The sequence below is a fragment of the Antechinus flavipes genome, chromosome 1 (assembly GCF_016432865.1).
Source record: "Antechinus flavipes isolate AdamAnt ecotype Samford, QLD, Australia chromosome 1, AdamAnt_v2, whole genome shotgun sequence".
Classification (NCBI taxonomy): domain Eukaryota; kingdom Metazoa; phylum Chordata; class Mammalia; order Dasyuromorphia; family Dasyuridae; genus Antechinus; species Antechinus flavipes.
This window is the reverse complement of record NC_067398.1, coordinates 721,599,590-721,612,078: the sequence shown is the minus strand read 5'-3', so window position 1 is coordinate 721,612,078 and position 12,489 is coordinate 721,599,590. Positions and strand designations below refer to the sequence as shown.

Genomic DNA, 12,489 nt, shown 5'->3' with positions numbered 1-12,489 from the left:
ACCCAATTTTCTCAGAACTCCAGGTTACCTTTTTGTGCTTCTTTCAAAACCCTACCACATTCCCTCTCAAATCTGGGAGAAAATAGATTCCTCTGTCTGGCACCCAGGAATCCCTGGGCAAGCTAAAGATTTTAAACGTCAGTCCCATCTCGATCTGCAGACCCACCCAAGAGGTTTCTTAGATGCAGCCATAAAAACTCTTAATTTTCTGGCGTCTCCTCATCCAAAGCCCACATTGCCTCCCAGGTTGTCAAACATTTGGGCCATAATCTAACTCCCATTTAAGGTCCTTTTCAGGCCAATGATTTTAACACCCTAAAAGCCAAACTGACTTCTGCCCCTGCCCTGGCTCTACCTAATTTAGAAAAGCCTTTCACTCTGTATGTAGATGAAAGGCAGAGCCAGGCCCTGGGGATCTTAACTCAGGCCATTTAACCTGTTCCCAGATCATTTGCCCATTTCTCAAAGAAACTGGATTCAGTTTCCCTAGAACGGCCTTGTTCCTTAGAGCAGTAACTGCGACAGCCCTTCTAACACCTGTTGAAGAAGCCTCAAAACTCACCCTAGGGCACCAGAGCATTTTAGAAGCCAAAGGGCATCGGGGGCTCGATGGTGACAAGCTGTCCACAAACCCAGAGAGGTTTCAGTCACGTTCTGTCATTCACACCAGAAGGGAGATTCACTTCAGGCCAAGGAGAAAGGGCATGCAGCTTTTCAAGCTGCTGCCCACTCACCCCTGACTATGGCACCTTTAATTCCCCAGCTCCCCGATTCTTACACACCTTCACATGGCTCAGAGGAACAAGCCCTTGCAGAATAAAGGGGATACACCCTTGCTCCTTCTGGATGGTTTGAAACACTCTCAGGCCAACTTTTAATCCCAGGCAAGTCGTGGAAACTTATTTTTTTGTCTTCTCCAAGCTGCCCCCTTGGGAAGAAATACACTTTCACCCCTTGTGAAATTCATTTTTACTGGTCACAAGGGGAGAAATGATCGGACAGGCCTGCCAGGCCTACCCAGTTTATGCCCAGGTGAATCCTGAAGGAGCTATTAAAGCTCCCCCTCTCCTGAAGCCTCTTAAAAGAAAAGGCACATACCCAGGGCAAGATTGGCAAATGGGCTCTCTGGCAGAGGTTTCCAGTTGCTTTGTTCTTTGTTGACCCCTTTAAGCTTAGCCCTTTTGCACTTCTGTGTGGGAGGCCCTTCTCTACCACCATTCTTGTAGATGCAGAACAGCCCCTGGTCACCGAGTTTGCCACACAGCTTGGGGCAGTCCAGAAGGCCCTTTCCCAATACACAAAGGATCATCTCCCTAAACCTTCAGATGCTCGTAAGACGGCCTCCCCTGTAAATACAGGGTCATGGTATATGTGAAATTTTGGAAGCCCCAAGGTGCTGACCTGCTGAATGTAGGTGGAAAGGATCATATAAGGTCATTCTAGCTACTCGGACATCAGTCAAACTGGAAGGGTCCCCCAGTCGGACTATTTCTAGGATTGAAAATGCTGCTTCTCTTATCTCTCCTTCAGATAGTTCAGAATATCCCTGTGAACCCATAGAGGACCTGAAGCTACTTTTCCACAGAATCCCTGAAAACACTGGAGAAAGAAGGCTGAAATTGTGTCCTTTCTCTCTCTCTAGTTGTCTTTTTTTTTTTTCTTTCTTTCTTTTTCTTTTGGTCATTTCCCGCTTGAAGGATGAGAACTTTGCTCCTAGCATTTTCCCTGCTAATTTTCTTGATGTCATTCTATGGCCCCTGCCAGTAGTTAACTCCTTCTTAGCCTTTCAGCTAGGGAGCTCCGTAGGCAGTGGGGGCTTTCAGGATTGCGGTATGGGCCATCAGCATGCTCAAGGCAGCCCACAGATGGCACCCGATGCATTATTTGCAAAGGCCCCATTCCCAAATGTCACCATCTCTACCCTGGATACCACCCACTTGTGAGATGTGTTTCTTCCAGGCTCCAAGCTATGGACTTCCAACAACTCGTTCAGTCTAAAGATCATGGGACAATTGCCTGGGACACTCAACAGCCCCTTGATGTTGCTGCAGCCACCTTCAGATCTTGCACTTTCCCCCCTGCCCTGAACCCCCATTGAACACAGGGACAACTCTACAATCCTTGTCAGCTTGAAGCAGCCCCAGAAAATGAGACTTTGTCCCTTTGCCCCAAATGAATTTGAGATGACTGCTTCAGGGGGGAATGATGTAAACGGTGTCCCCCAGATCTTGGGGGGGGGGTGGACCTGGGTTAGAGAAACCCTAAAATCTCAATCCCTCCTGACCTTTGGGAGGAAATCCTCCTGTTCCCAGGGGAAACTCCCATTAGTGTCTGCACCTACAATGCAGTGGGAGTTCTTGGCCTGGGGCATAATCACCACCCTTTATTCTAATTGAAAATTAGCCCTTATTGTCCCTAACCTCAGAACTTAAGAAGGCGAATTAAAAAACACTCTGTCCCCCGAAGCTTTGCTAATTCTTTCTGGGTTTGGCCCCGAGGGAAGCTGTTTCTCAGTGTAATAAATCCATTTTCCGCCACAAACCTGGCCAGCAGATCAGGACTGCGAGTTCTTTCACAAAAACCTGAGACACCAACCTGGGGATCTCTCACCCTCCTTTCTCAACAACAGGAATTATCCAAAAGTCTTCCTTTGAGAAAGAAACACATACTCACATTTTTGCCGCTAATTTTGCTTAGTAGAAATGTTGGAACTTTACAAGCTGCTGACTCGTTAGAGGCGATAGATGATCGATCCGATCTCACAAGAAGGAGTTTTGGGCCAGAACCTGAAACAAGGGACTGAGTAGAAGGAATTCATTCAATGCTGGTGCTTGTTGCCCCTTTACTCACTGGAGTTCACACGTTTGGGAAATTTCAGGGTTTAGTGTGAGATCTCTGAATTCCCACCTCCCTCGAAGCTCTTAGGGCCAGAGAGCATTCTGGGAGAAACCCATAGCCCAAAAGGCCGCGTGGCCGCAGGGGGCAGAACTTGGCATCCCACGTGGTTCCCTTCACGTGCTTTCCCGGAACCGGAAGTCGGGGCTCTAGCGCTCTCCCCCTGCCGGGAATCCTGCCATCGCCGCAGAGTCGCCCCAGAGGAGGCGCTGCTGAAGGCGCCGCTTGTGGTGCGGAAGCCTGTAAGGGCCGCTCTAGCATCGTGGGAACCGCCCCGGTCCGTGCTCCCTTCGCTCTTCTCGCCTAGACCTTGGAGCCGCCTCCCGAAGACCTTCCCCCCGCACCTCCCCGCTTTGGTTCCTCCCTGCGGGCCCCCCTTCCCGGGCTTCCCGCTCCCCCCCCAGAGCCGCTCCCTCCGGAGCCCGAGTGACCCCTCTCCTCCCAGGCCCCTCCGGGCTCGGTGTCGGGGCAGTCACAGGGATGAGACCCTCCTTCCTGCCCCTTTATCGCTCCCTCTCCAGGTGAGGCTCCGAGGAGGAGAAATGGCCGCCAGGCTCCGTCCCCCCTGACTCTTCCTCGGTAAGTGGGGGCTCCCCCTTCAGAGGTCCTGGGGCCGGGGCTCTTTTGGGACCCACGACCTTGGGATCTGGCGCCCAGTCCCGCCAGTCAGCGGCGCGTCAGCCAACACCCTGCCCGCCCTGCATGCGGGACCCAAAGGGGAGGGGTCCCTGTGGGGAGTCACGGAAAGGTGCAGGGGTCTGGCTTTCCTCAGGGGCGGAACATTCGTTTAAACTCCCCTCTGTTCCTGCCATTTTCTCCCTTGTTTCCCCCCCACCCCCGCCAGTCCGTCTCCTCCCGCGGGACTCCTTTTTCGGGGCAGCTACCGCAGAAAAGCTTCCGCGAGACTCCTTTTTCGGGACAGCTACCGCAGAAAAGCTTCCGCGGGACTCCTTTCCCATCCCCTTATTCCGGACCTTCCCGCTGCTAATTATTCCTCCCCCTTCCCTCCGTCTCCCATCTATGCGGGCCTGTGTGTGCGCATGTGTGCGTGTAGTTCACGCTTAGCACCGAGCCCGGCCCTGGCGGACTGACCCCTCTTTGTATAATCCCGCAGGGCCTCGGGGTCAGAAAAGCGGCTGGATCCGGGAGGACCCTGGCGGCCCGAGTGACAAAGGCCGCTTTTCCTCCTGCGCTGGAATCACGTCATGTTGTTAAACCGCATTTGGGGGCAATTGTTCCAATTCATGGTCAGTTGATTGATTAGTAAGGTTTGAGCGATTTTTCATTTGACTTTTAAATTTGTGTTTCTTTTCCCATTTGGATTTTTCTCTTTATATTCTTGGACCATTTATCCGTTATAGGCAGACAGTTTCTCTGACAAATTTTTAATCTTTCCTTGTGAATTTAGTAATGCTCTATGCCTTACCTCTGATGGTAACTATGTGAGTATGAGCCTTATCAGTGACTCTTTCTCAACCTTCGGTAAGTAAAACTCTAAAATTCTAGATGAGTTGCAGCCAGTATTGGTGGAGGAAAGTAGTTTTCATACTTAATGAAATCAAAGGCCTTTGATAGAGTGATTTTATATATTTAATACTTGAAATTCTTCTTATATGTGTCATCAACACCTGTGTAGAATATTTGTATGTAAGATACGAATCTTTGTGTCAGGGAGAAGTCTGGGGACATTAAGGGGACGTTTCATTTCCCAAAGGCATTTCAGCCTTTTCTCCTTTTCAGTTATTAGAACAACTTATTACCCTTTTGCAGTGTCCATCCTTCTAAGATTTGAATAAATATAAAAGGTCACAAAAACTAGTTTAAAATTTATTTTTTTTTATTTTAGCTTTTTATTTACAAAACATATACATGGGTAATTGTTCAACTTTGACCCTTGCAAAACCTTCTGTTCCACCTTTGCCTCTCCTTCCTCCCACTCCCTCCCCTATATGGCAGGTAGTCCCATACATGTCAAATATGTTAAAGTATATGTTAAAACCAATATATGTATACATAGTTATACAAAAACTGTAGTTCTAAGCTTTAAAATTGCACTGTGGGATGAATTCTGAATGTTGCCCAAGTGCTGCATGTTAGGGTGTGGACACTAGGCATTTTTTATCTACACATTCTTCCCTGCGTGGATCTAGGCCAGACTCTTTTAAGTGATTCAGATTCTCATCCAAGAGTTCCTCCAGTGTTCTAGGACTTGAAGACATGAACATATGTGGAAAAATGTATGTCTGGAGCATTTCACTGTTTATGAAACCCCCCAACTTGTTCTTTGCTGCCACAAGAGTAACAAACCCATTGAATAAGCATTAGTTTACCTCTTCTGCATGCCCTGCCCTGATACTTAATTTCAGAATTGGAAGGGACTTTGGCAAACATCTATGCTAATGCATACGAGAGAGGAGACCTCACCTTAACATGCCTGACAAGTAGCCACTTCTCTAATAATATTTTCTGAATAAATACATATTTACTAGTTTTCTAATTAAAAAAAAGACTTGCATTATATCCTTCAAGGAATCTTGCACCATTTAAACCGTTATTATTATCAATCTATTTTATTTTTACTTCACAATTATTTCTAAATATACCTCTTCCTACTCCCCTATTAAACAAGCTTTTCCTTATAAGGTTAAAAAAGAAGAAAAAAAAGAAACGAATTGAAAACTAACAAATTGTCACCTCTTTATTTAATATACGTATACATTGTTCCATACTGGGAATCTTCCACTTCTGCCATGAAGGGAGGGAGGTACATGTTCTCAGCTCTACTCTGGGACCATCCTTTGTCCTTATAATTACATATTATGTTGTATTTTTGTTGTCATCGTATATTTTGTTTACTCTTCTTATTTCCCTTTAATACTTCACCTAAGTCTTTCCTTGCTTCGCTAAACTCTTCATATTTGTCATTTTTTAAAGTGAGGTAATATTGTGTTAGAGGAATGTATCTTAGACATTCTCCAATAGAACCTGTTGATTTTTTTAATCAGAAAAGTGCTGGTATGAATGATTTGATGAATGTGAGAGTTTCTTTTCTATCTTAGACTTTCTTGTAGTGTTGGTATAGAAGCTTATTTTAAAGTGTAAAAGCTCATTATAGTACACAAAGCTAATGTGTCCTATGTTGTATATTTTATTATTTGATCATCTTTATTGATTGAGGCGATAGGAGATATGATTAAGTGTAATGCAGCAGGAAATGGAATATTTACATTTTTATCTCTTTCAGGTTGGGACAGGAGGTCTGAAATCAAACAGACAATTCCAGACAGTTGGAAGATAGACCTCATTTGACATCAGATTATCCATACTGTGAAAGATCTTAAGAACGTAATGACTATGGGAAGACTTTCTGCCTGACTACAGCTCTTATCTAAGGGATGTGTCGAGGGTTAGGATTGACTACCTATCAATTACAACCATTAAATGACACTTTAAGGAGAGACACTGTTTTAAACTCACCACGCCAGCTTACAAAAAAAGCTCACAAGTCTTTCAGAGAACTTGAACTGACTTTATCCAATGTGGTTGAATGTCATTCAAAAACCCTTGGAAATATCCGTTTTTGCTACACAAGAGGCACCCACAGCAGTCCTTCATCAAGCAGACAGTGTGTGATAGAATGGGTGAACCTCCCAACACAACCAGAACAAACTCTTAATCTTTACGCAGTGCCTATGGCTAGAATTTTATTAAAAGCCATTGAGCGAGCAGTACAATTAACTGGGATAAGATATACACCATTTATACTAATGCACAAATTAATGTATGCTGTGAAACCATCCCAGAGTGGCAAATTTTATTAGCTATTTGGAGCCAGCTATGGCTCCAAATTTTACACACGGGACTCCATTAAAGAGAACCAGACTATTACATAATTGACAGTGGATTCTTGAAGAAAAGGTTTTTAAAGGTCCTCTTAAAGGACCAACTCTCTTTACACATGCATCCAAACGGAATATTTGTGCTGTATACTCTTGTGACTTAACTGTAAAGAGAGTACTCAGAATTCCTTTTCAGTCCACTCAGCAGAATGAATTGTATGCGATCATTCTAGCTCTTACTTATTATCCAGGAGGGATAATAGACTATCTGATTTAGCCTGTTCAGTAGGTGTGGTACAAAAAATTGCCATAGCCCAAATAAAATTTGTAACCTCTAATATATATCAGCTCTTTTAGGAACTTCAAGAGCAAGTGAGAAAGCATCCAGGTAAGATTGATATCTTGCAGGTCCACACACACAGTGGACAGGCAACCCTAGAGAACTTGTAAATCTAGCTCTTCATACTACTAATTGATGTTTGACAAGGTGCATTGGCTGTGGCAGGCAGGTTTTATAACCCACCAGAAGGGCAGTGTCCAGTGCGAGCCTCTCCATTATCTTTAATCGCCAGGTGATGTGGAGAGGCCCAGAAAGTGGTGAATGGAAGGGACCCGATATGTTAACTGCTTGGGGGAAAGGGTTTGTTTGTATCTCCACAAATGGAGAAGGAATCAGATGGGTGCCAATGAGCCATATTCACCTTGTCCCTCAGAAAGAGATGGAGCACACTTTGAAAGGCAGCCCAAGAATCTCATTCTAAATATCATCAAGCTGCTCGAGCTTTACGCTTATAATTTGGAATAACAAGAGAGGAAAGTAGGAGCATAGTAAAAACCTGTACACCTTGCTTTCCCTTCCATGCTCCTACACTGCCTCCAGAGAAGAACCCTTGTGGTTTGAGACCCATTGAAATGTGGCAAATGGATTTGACCCATTATAAATCTTTTGGTCGTATGTCTTTTTTCCATGTTGTGGTAGACACCTTTTCAGGATTCACTTTTACAATATCAGCAGCAAAAGAGACAGCCTGAGTGGTCACTGAATTCCTTATACAAGCATTTGCAATTATGGGTGCGCCACAAGCAAGGAAAACAGACAATGGACCTGCATATACTTCTAAACATTTTGCACACTTTTGTGCACAGTGTAAGATTTTACACACCACTAGCATACCTTTTAATCCTCAAGTACAGGAAATAGTAGAGAAGAGAAACAGAGACATTAAGATACTCCTCTGAAAACAAAAGTAAGGGAAGCCACAGACAACCCTAGAGAACTTGTAAATCTAGCTCTTTATACTATTTCTTGGTGTTTGACAAGGTGCATTGGCTCTGGCAGGCAGGTTTTATAACCCACCGGAAGGGCAGTGTCCAGTGCGAGCCTCTCCATTATCTTTAATCGCCAGGTGATGTGGAGAGGCCCAGAAAGTGGTGAATGGAAGGGACCCGATATGTTAACTGCTTGGGGGAAAGGGTTTGCTTGTATCTCCACAAATGGAGAAGGAATCAGATGGGTGCCAATGAGCCATATTCACCTTGTCCATCAGAAAGAGATGGGGCACACCTTGAAAGGCAGCCCAAGAAACTCATTCTAAATATCAGGCTGCTCGAGCTTTATGCTTACAATTTGTAATAACAAGAGAGGAAGGTAGGAGCATAGTAAAACCTGTACACCTTGCCTTCCCTTCCACACTCCTACACTGCCTCCAGAGAAGAACCCTTGTGGTTTGAGACCCATTGAAATGTGGCAAATGGATTTGACCCATTATAACTTTTGGTCGTATGTCTTTTTTCCATGTTGTGGTAGACACCTTTTCAGGATTCACTTTTACAATATCAGCAGCAAAAGAGACAGCCTGAGTGGTCACTGAATTCCTTATATAAGCATTTGCAATTATGGGTGTGCCACAAGCAAGGAAAACAGACAATGGACCTGCATATGCTTCTAAACATTTGGCACACTTTTGTGCACAGTGTAAGATTTTACACACCACTAGCATACCTTTTAATCCTCAATACAGGCAATAGTAGAGAAGAGAAACAGAGACATTAAGGTGCTCCTCCAAAAACAAAAGAAAGGGGGAGCCACAGGCAACCCTAGAGAACTTGTAAATCTAGCTCTTTATACTATTTCTTGATGTTTGACAAGGTGCATTGGCTCTGGCAGGCAGGTTTTATAACCCACGGGAAGGGCAGTGTCCAGTGCAAGCCTCTCCATTATCTTTAATCGCCAGGTGATGTGGAGAGGCCCAGAAAGTGGTGAATGGACGGGACCAGATATGGGGGGAGAGTTTCCTTGTATCTCTACAAATGGAGAAGGAATGAGATGGGTGCCAATGAGCCATATTCACCTTGTCCATCAGAGAGATGGTATTTTGAATGGTAATTCAAAGGCAGACAGCCTTCTAACCATGTTGGTCAATACTCCTTTATTTCAGGCAGCCCAAGAATCTCATTCTGAATATCATCAGGCTGCTTGAGCTTTACGCTTACAATTTGGAATAACAAGAGAGGAGGGTAGGAGCATAGTAAAAACCTGTACACCTTGCCTTCCCTTCCACGCTCCTACACTGCCTCCAGAGAAGAACCCTTGTGGTTTGAGACCCATTGAAATGTGGCAAATGGATTTGACCCATTATAAATCTTTTGGTCCTCTGTCTTTTTTCCATGTTGTGGTAGACACCTTTTCAGGATTCACTTTTACAATACCAGCAGCAAAAGAGACAGCCTGAGTGATCACTGAATTCCTTATACAAGCATTTGCAATTATGGGTGCGCCACAAGCAAGGAAAACAGACAATGGACCTGCATATACTTCTAAACATTTTGCACACTTTTGTGCACAGTGTAAGATTTTACACACCACTAGCATACCTTTTAATCCTCAACTACAGGCAATAGTAGAGAAGAGAAACAGAGACATTAAGATGCTCCTCTGAAAACAAAAGTAAGGGGGAGCCACAGACAACCCTAGAGAACTTGTAAATCTAGCTCTTTATACTATTTCTTGATTTTTGACAAGGTGCATTGGCTCTGGCAGGCAGGTTTTATAACCCACCGGAAGGGCAGTGTCCAGTGCGAGCCTCTCCATTATCTTTAATCGCCAGGTGATGTGGAGAGGCCCAGAAAGTGGTGAATGGAAGGGACCCGATATGTTAACTGCTTGGGGGAGAGGGTTTGCTTGTATCTCCACAAATGGAGAAGGAATCAGATGGGTGCCAATGAGCCATATTCACCTTGTCCATCAGAAAGAGATGGGGCACACTTTGAAAGGCAGCCCAAGAATCTCATTCTAAATATCATCAGGCTGCTCGAGCTTTACGCTTATAATTTGGAATAACAAGAGAGGAAGGTAGGAGCATAGTAAAAACCTGTACACCTTGCTTTCCCTTCCATGCTCCTACACTGCCTCCAGAGAAGAACCCTTGTGGTTTGAGACCCATTGAAATGTGGCAAATGGATTTGACCCATTATAAATCTTTTGGTCCTCTGTCTTTTTTCCATGTTGTGGTAGACACCTTTTCAGGATTCACTTTTACAATACCAGCAGCAAAAGAGACAGCCTGAGTGATCACTGAATTCCTTATACAAGCATTTGCAATTATGGGTGCGCCACAAGCAAGGAAAACAGACAATGGACCTGCATATTCTTCTGAACATTTTGCACACTTTTGTGTACAGTGTAAGATTTTACACACCACTAGCATACCTTTTAATCCTCAAGTACAGGCAATAGTAGAGAAGAGAAACAGAGACATTAAGATGCTCCTCTGAAAACAAAAGTAAGGGGGAGCCACAGGCAACCCTAGAGAACTTGTAAATCTAGCTCTTTATATTATTTCTTGATGTTTGACAAGGTGCATTGGCTGTGGCAGGCAGATTTTATAACCCACCGGAAGGGCAGTGTCCAGTGCGAGCCTCTCCATTATCTTTAATCGCCAGGTGATGTGGAGAGGCTCAGAAAGTGGTGAATGGAAGGGACCGGATAGATAAACTGCTTGGGGGAGAGGGTTTGCTGTTATCTCCACAAATGGAGAAGGAATCAGATGGGTGCCAATGAGCCATATTCACCTTGTCCATCAGAGAGAGATGGAGCACACCTTGGAAGGAAGAAGACCCAAGAAAGATCTGGTCGTTCCATTGCTGACTGTGCTCACCACTGAATGAGCATGGCAGTTATGGCGTTTGACTCATGGACATCAACAATTGTAGAACTTCAAAACCCTCAGGAATCATTGGATTCTCTGAGATATGATAAGCCTGTTGCAGGACTTCAAAAACTTGTGGGAATCATTGGATCCCATGACATGTGAAGCAATGCACAATAGATTGATTTTGGACTATCTCTTGGCTGCTGAAGAAGGTGTATGTGTGACTGTTGTTTACATACCCTTCTTCTAGGACTTCTGGACATCTTTTACAACACTATGGTGATTCATATTGTTTGTTATATCACTACTTGCATGTACAATTGACGTTTGTTGTACCACATTGAGCCTGCAGTGGTTGTGCGGAGAGTCATCACTACTAGCTTGTGCAATATTGATATGTGCTTGTGTAATACCTCCCATGCTGATGGGTTTGTGCATACCTGTTTCTAATAAAACCCTTCAGCCCAGAAACCTGTTCGCAATCCCCACTTCTCTTTGGTGTTTTTCACTTCCCTTCCTGAGAAGTCAGGGAGCGTAATCACCTCCTTTTTGGTGTTTTCCCTTCCTTTCCTGAGAAGTCAGAGATGGCATGACTACCTGTGTTCTAAAACAAAAGAAAGCAGGAGATGTAGAGGGCTGAAACTCTTGACTCAATGCACTGAGGTCAGGACAGCCGAGCACTTGAGGTTAACTACCAATTGGACAATACTCTATGGGCATATGCTTGGAAAATGGTCCTTACCACTATCCTGTGCTGGCTCGATGATTGGTGTATACAGAGAATTGTAGGAGGGACTGGGGGTGGAGTAAGACGAGCAAGAGTCACTTTGGCTGTAGACAAGGAAAAAGGAAGGTTGCAGAGATCCTGCTTCCAACCCCTTCACTTCTACCCCTAAAGACCAAGAATAAAGACTAAGGACTTTTGCTTATCCTGACTCTGGCTGATTCTAAGGGTGCTAACACGGTTATTACAATAAACCTGAACAATGCACACAGTGTAGGAAAACCTTCTTTCAGATGAAGGAACTTGTTTGATCCCAGAGAATTTACACCAGAGAAACCTTATGCATGCACACAGATTGTGGGAAGGCCTTATTTGAAAAAGCAAACAAAAAACTTATGCAACACTAATGGATTCATAGTGGAGAAAAACCTTATATATAGGTAGAATGTAGAACATCCTTCCTCTGAAAAACGCATCTTCTTGTATATCACAGAGTTCATACTGGAGAGAAACCTCCTCAGTTTAGTGAATGTGGAAAGGCTTTCTGCTTGAACACAGCTCTTAAACTGTACATCAAAGAGTTCACGTGAGAGGAAAACATGAATTAATCAGGGAAATCCTCCATTAGAAGGACCCATCTTAATACAGAGAGTTCACAATGGAGAGGAGCTTTATAAATGTGAAAAGTCCCTTCACGGGAGCCCACATGTTACCAAACACCAGAAAATTCCCGCAACAGTTTTACAAATAATAGGGTGGGTAAAGCTTTCCCTTAGAAGTATAGTTTTTATGTTTATATTAAAATGTTCATATTGGAGAGAAATCTTGAATGTATAATGAATGCAGGAATTTGACATCTTCTAATACTAATAAAGTCTTC

The 12,489-nt window shown here is 44.2% G+C and overlaps 3 long non-coding RNA genes across 9 annotated transcripts in view; 2 read left to right on the top strand and 1 right to left on the bottom strand.

The window, feature by feature from the left end:
* LOC127545362 (uncharacterized) overlaps nt 1-9,362 on the bottom strand; it is a 67,521-nt gene extending 58,159 nt beyond the window's left edge. The window contains exons 1-2 of the long non-coding RNA XR_007949643.1: nt 9,279-9,362; nt 8,270-8,408 (exon numbers count right to left, since the gene is read on the bottom strand). This is a non-coding gene — a long non-coding RNA (uncharacterized LOC127545362). The remainder of the gene's footprint in view (nt 1-8,269; nt 8,409-9,278) is intronic.
* LOC127544684 (uncharacterized) overlaps nt 1-9,976 on the top strand; it is a 68,250-nt gene extending 58,274 nt beyond the window's left edge. For 6 of the 7 annotated variants that reach the window (XR_007949531.1, XR_007949536.1, XR_007949530.1 and 3 more), the window contains one exon: nt 9,173-9,976. This is a non-coding gene — a long non-coding RNA (uncharacterized LOC127544684). Of the gene's footprint in view, nt 1-6,734; nt 7,123-9,172 lie in introns of those variants that run through there. The other variant, XR_007949542.1, reaches the window with a different exon arrangement.
* On the top strand, nt 3,028-6,353 carry LOC127545615 (uncharacterized). The gene is made up of 3 exons (XR_007949706.1): nt 3,028-3,474; nt 4,010-4,142; nt 6,140-6,353. It is a non-coding gene; the product is annotated as an uncharacterized LOC127545615 (long non-coding RNA).
* Nucleotides 9,977-12,489: the final 2,513 nt, after the last annotated feature.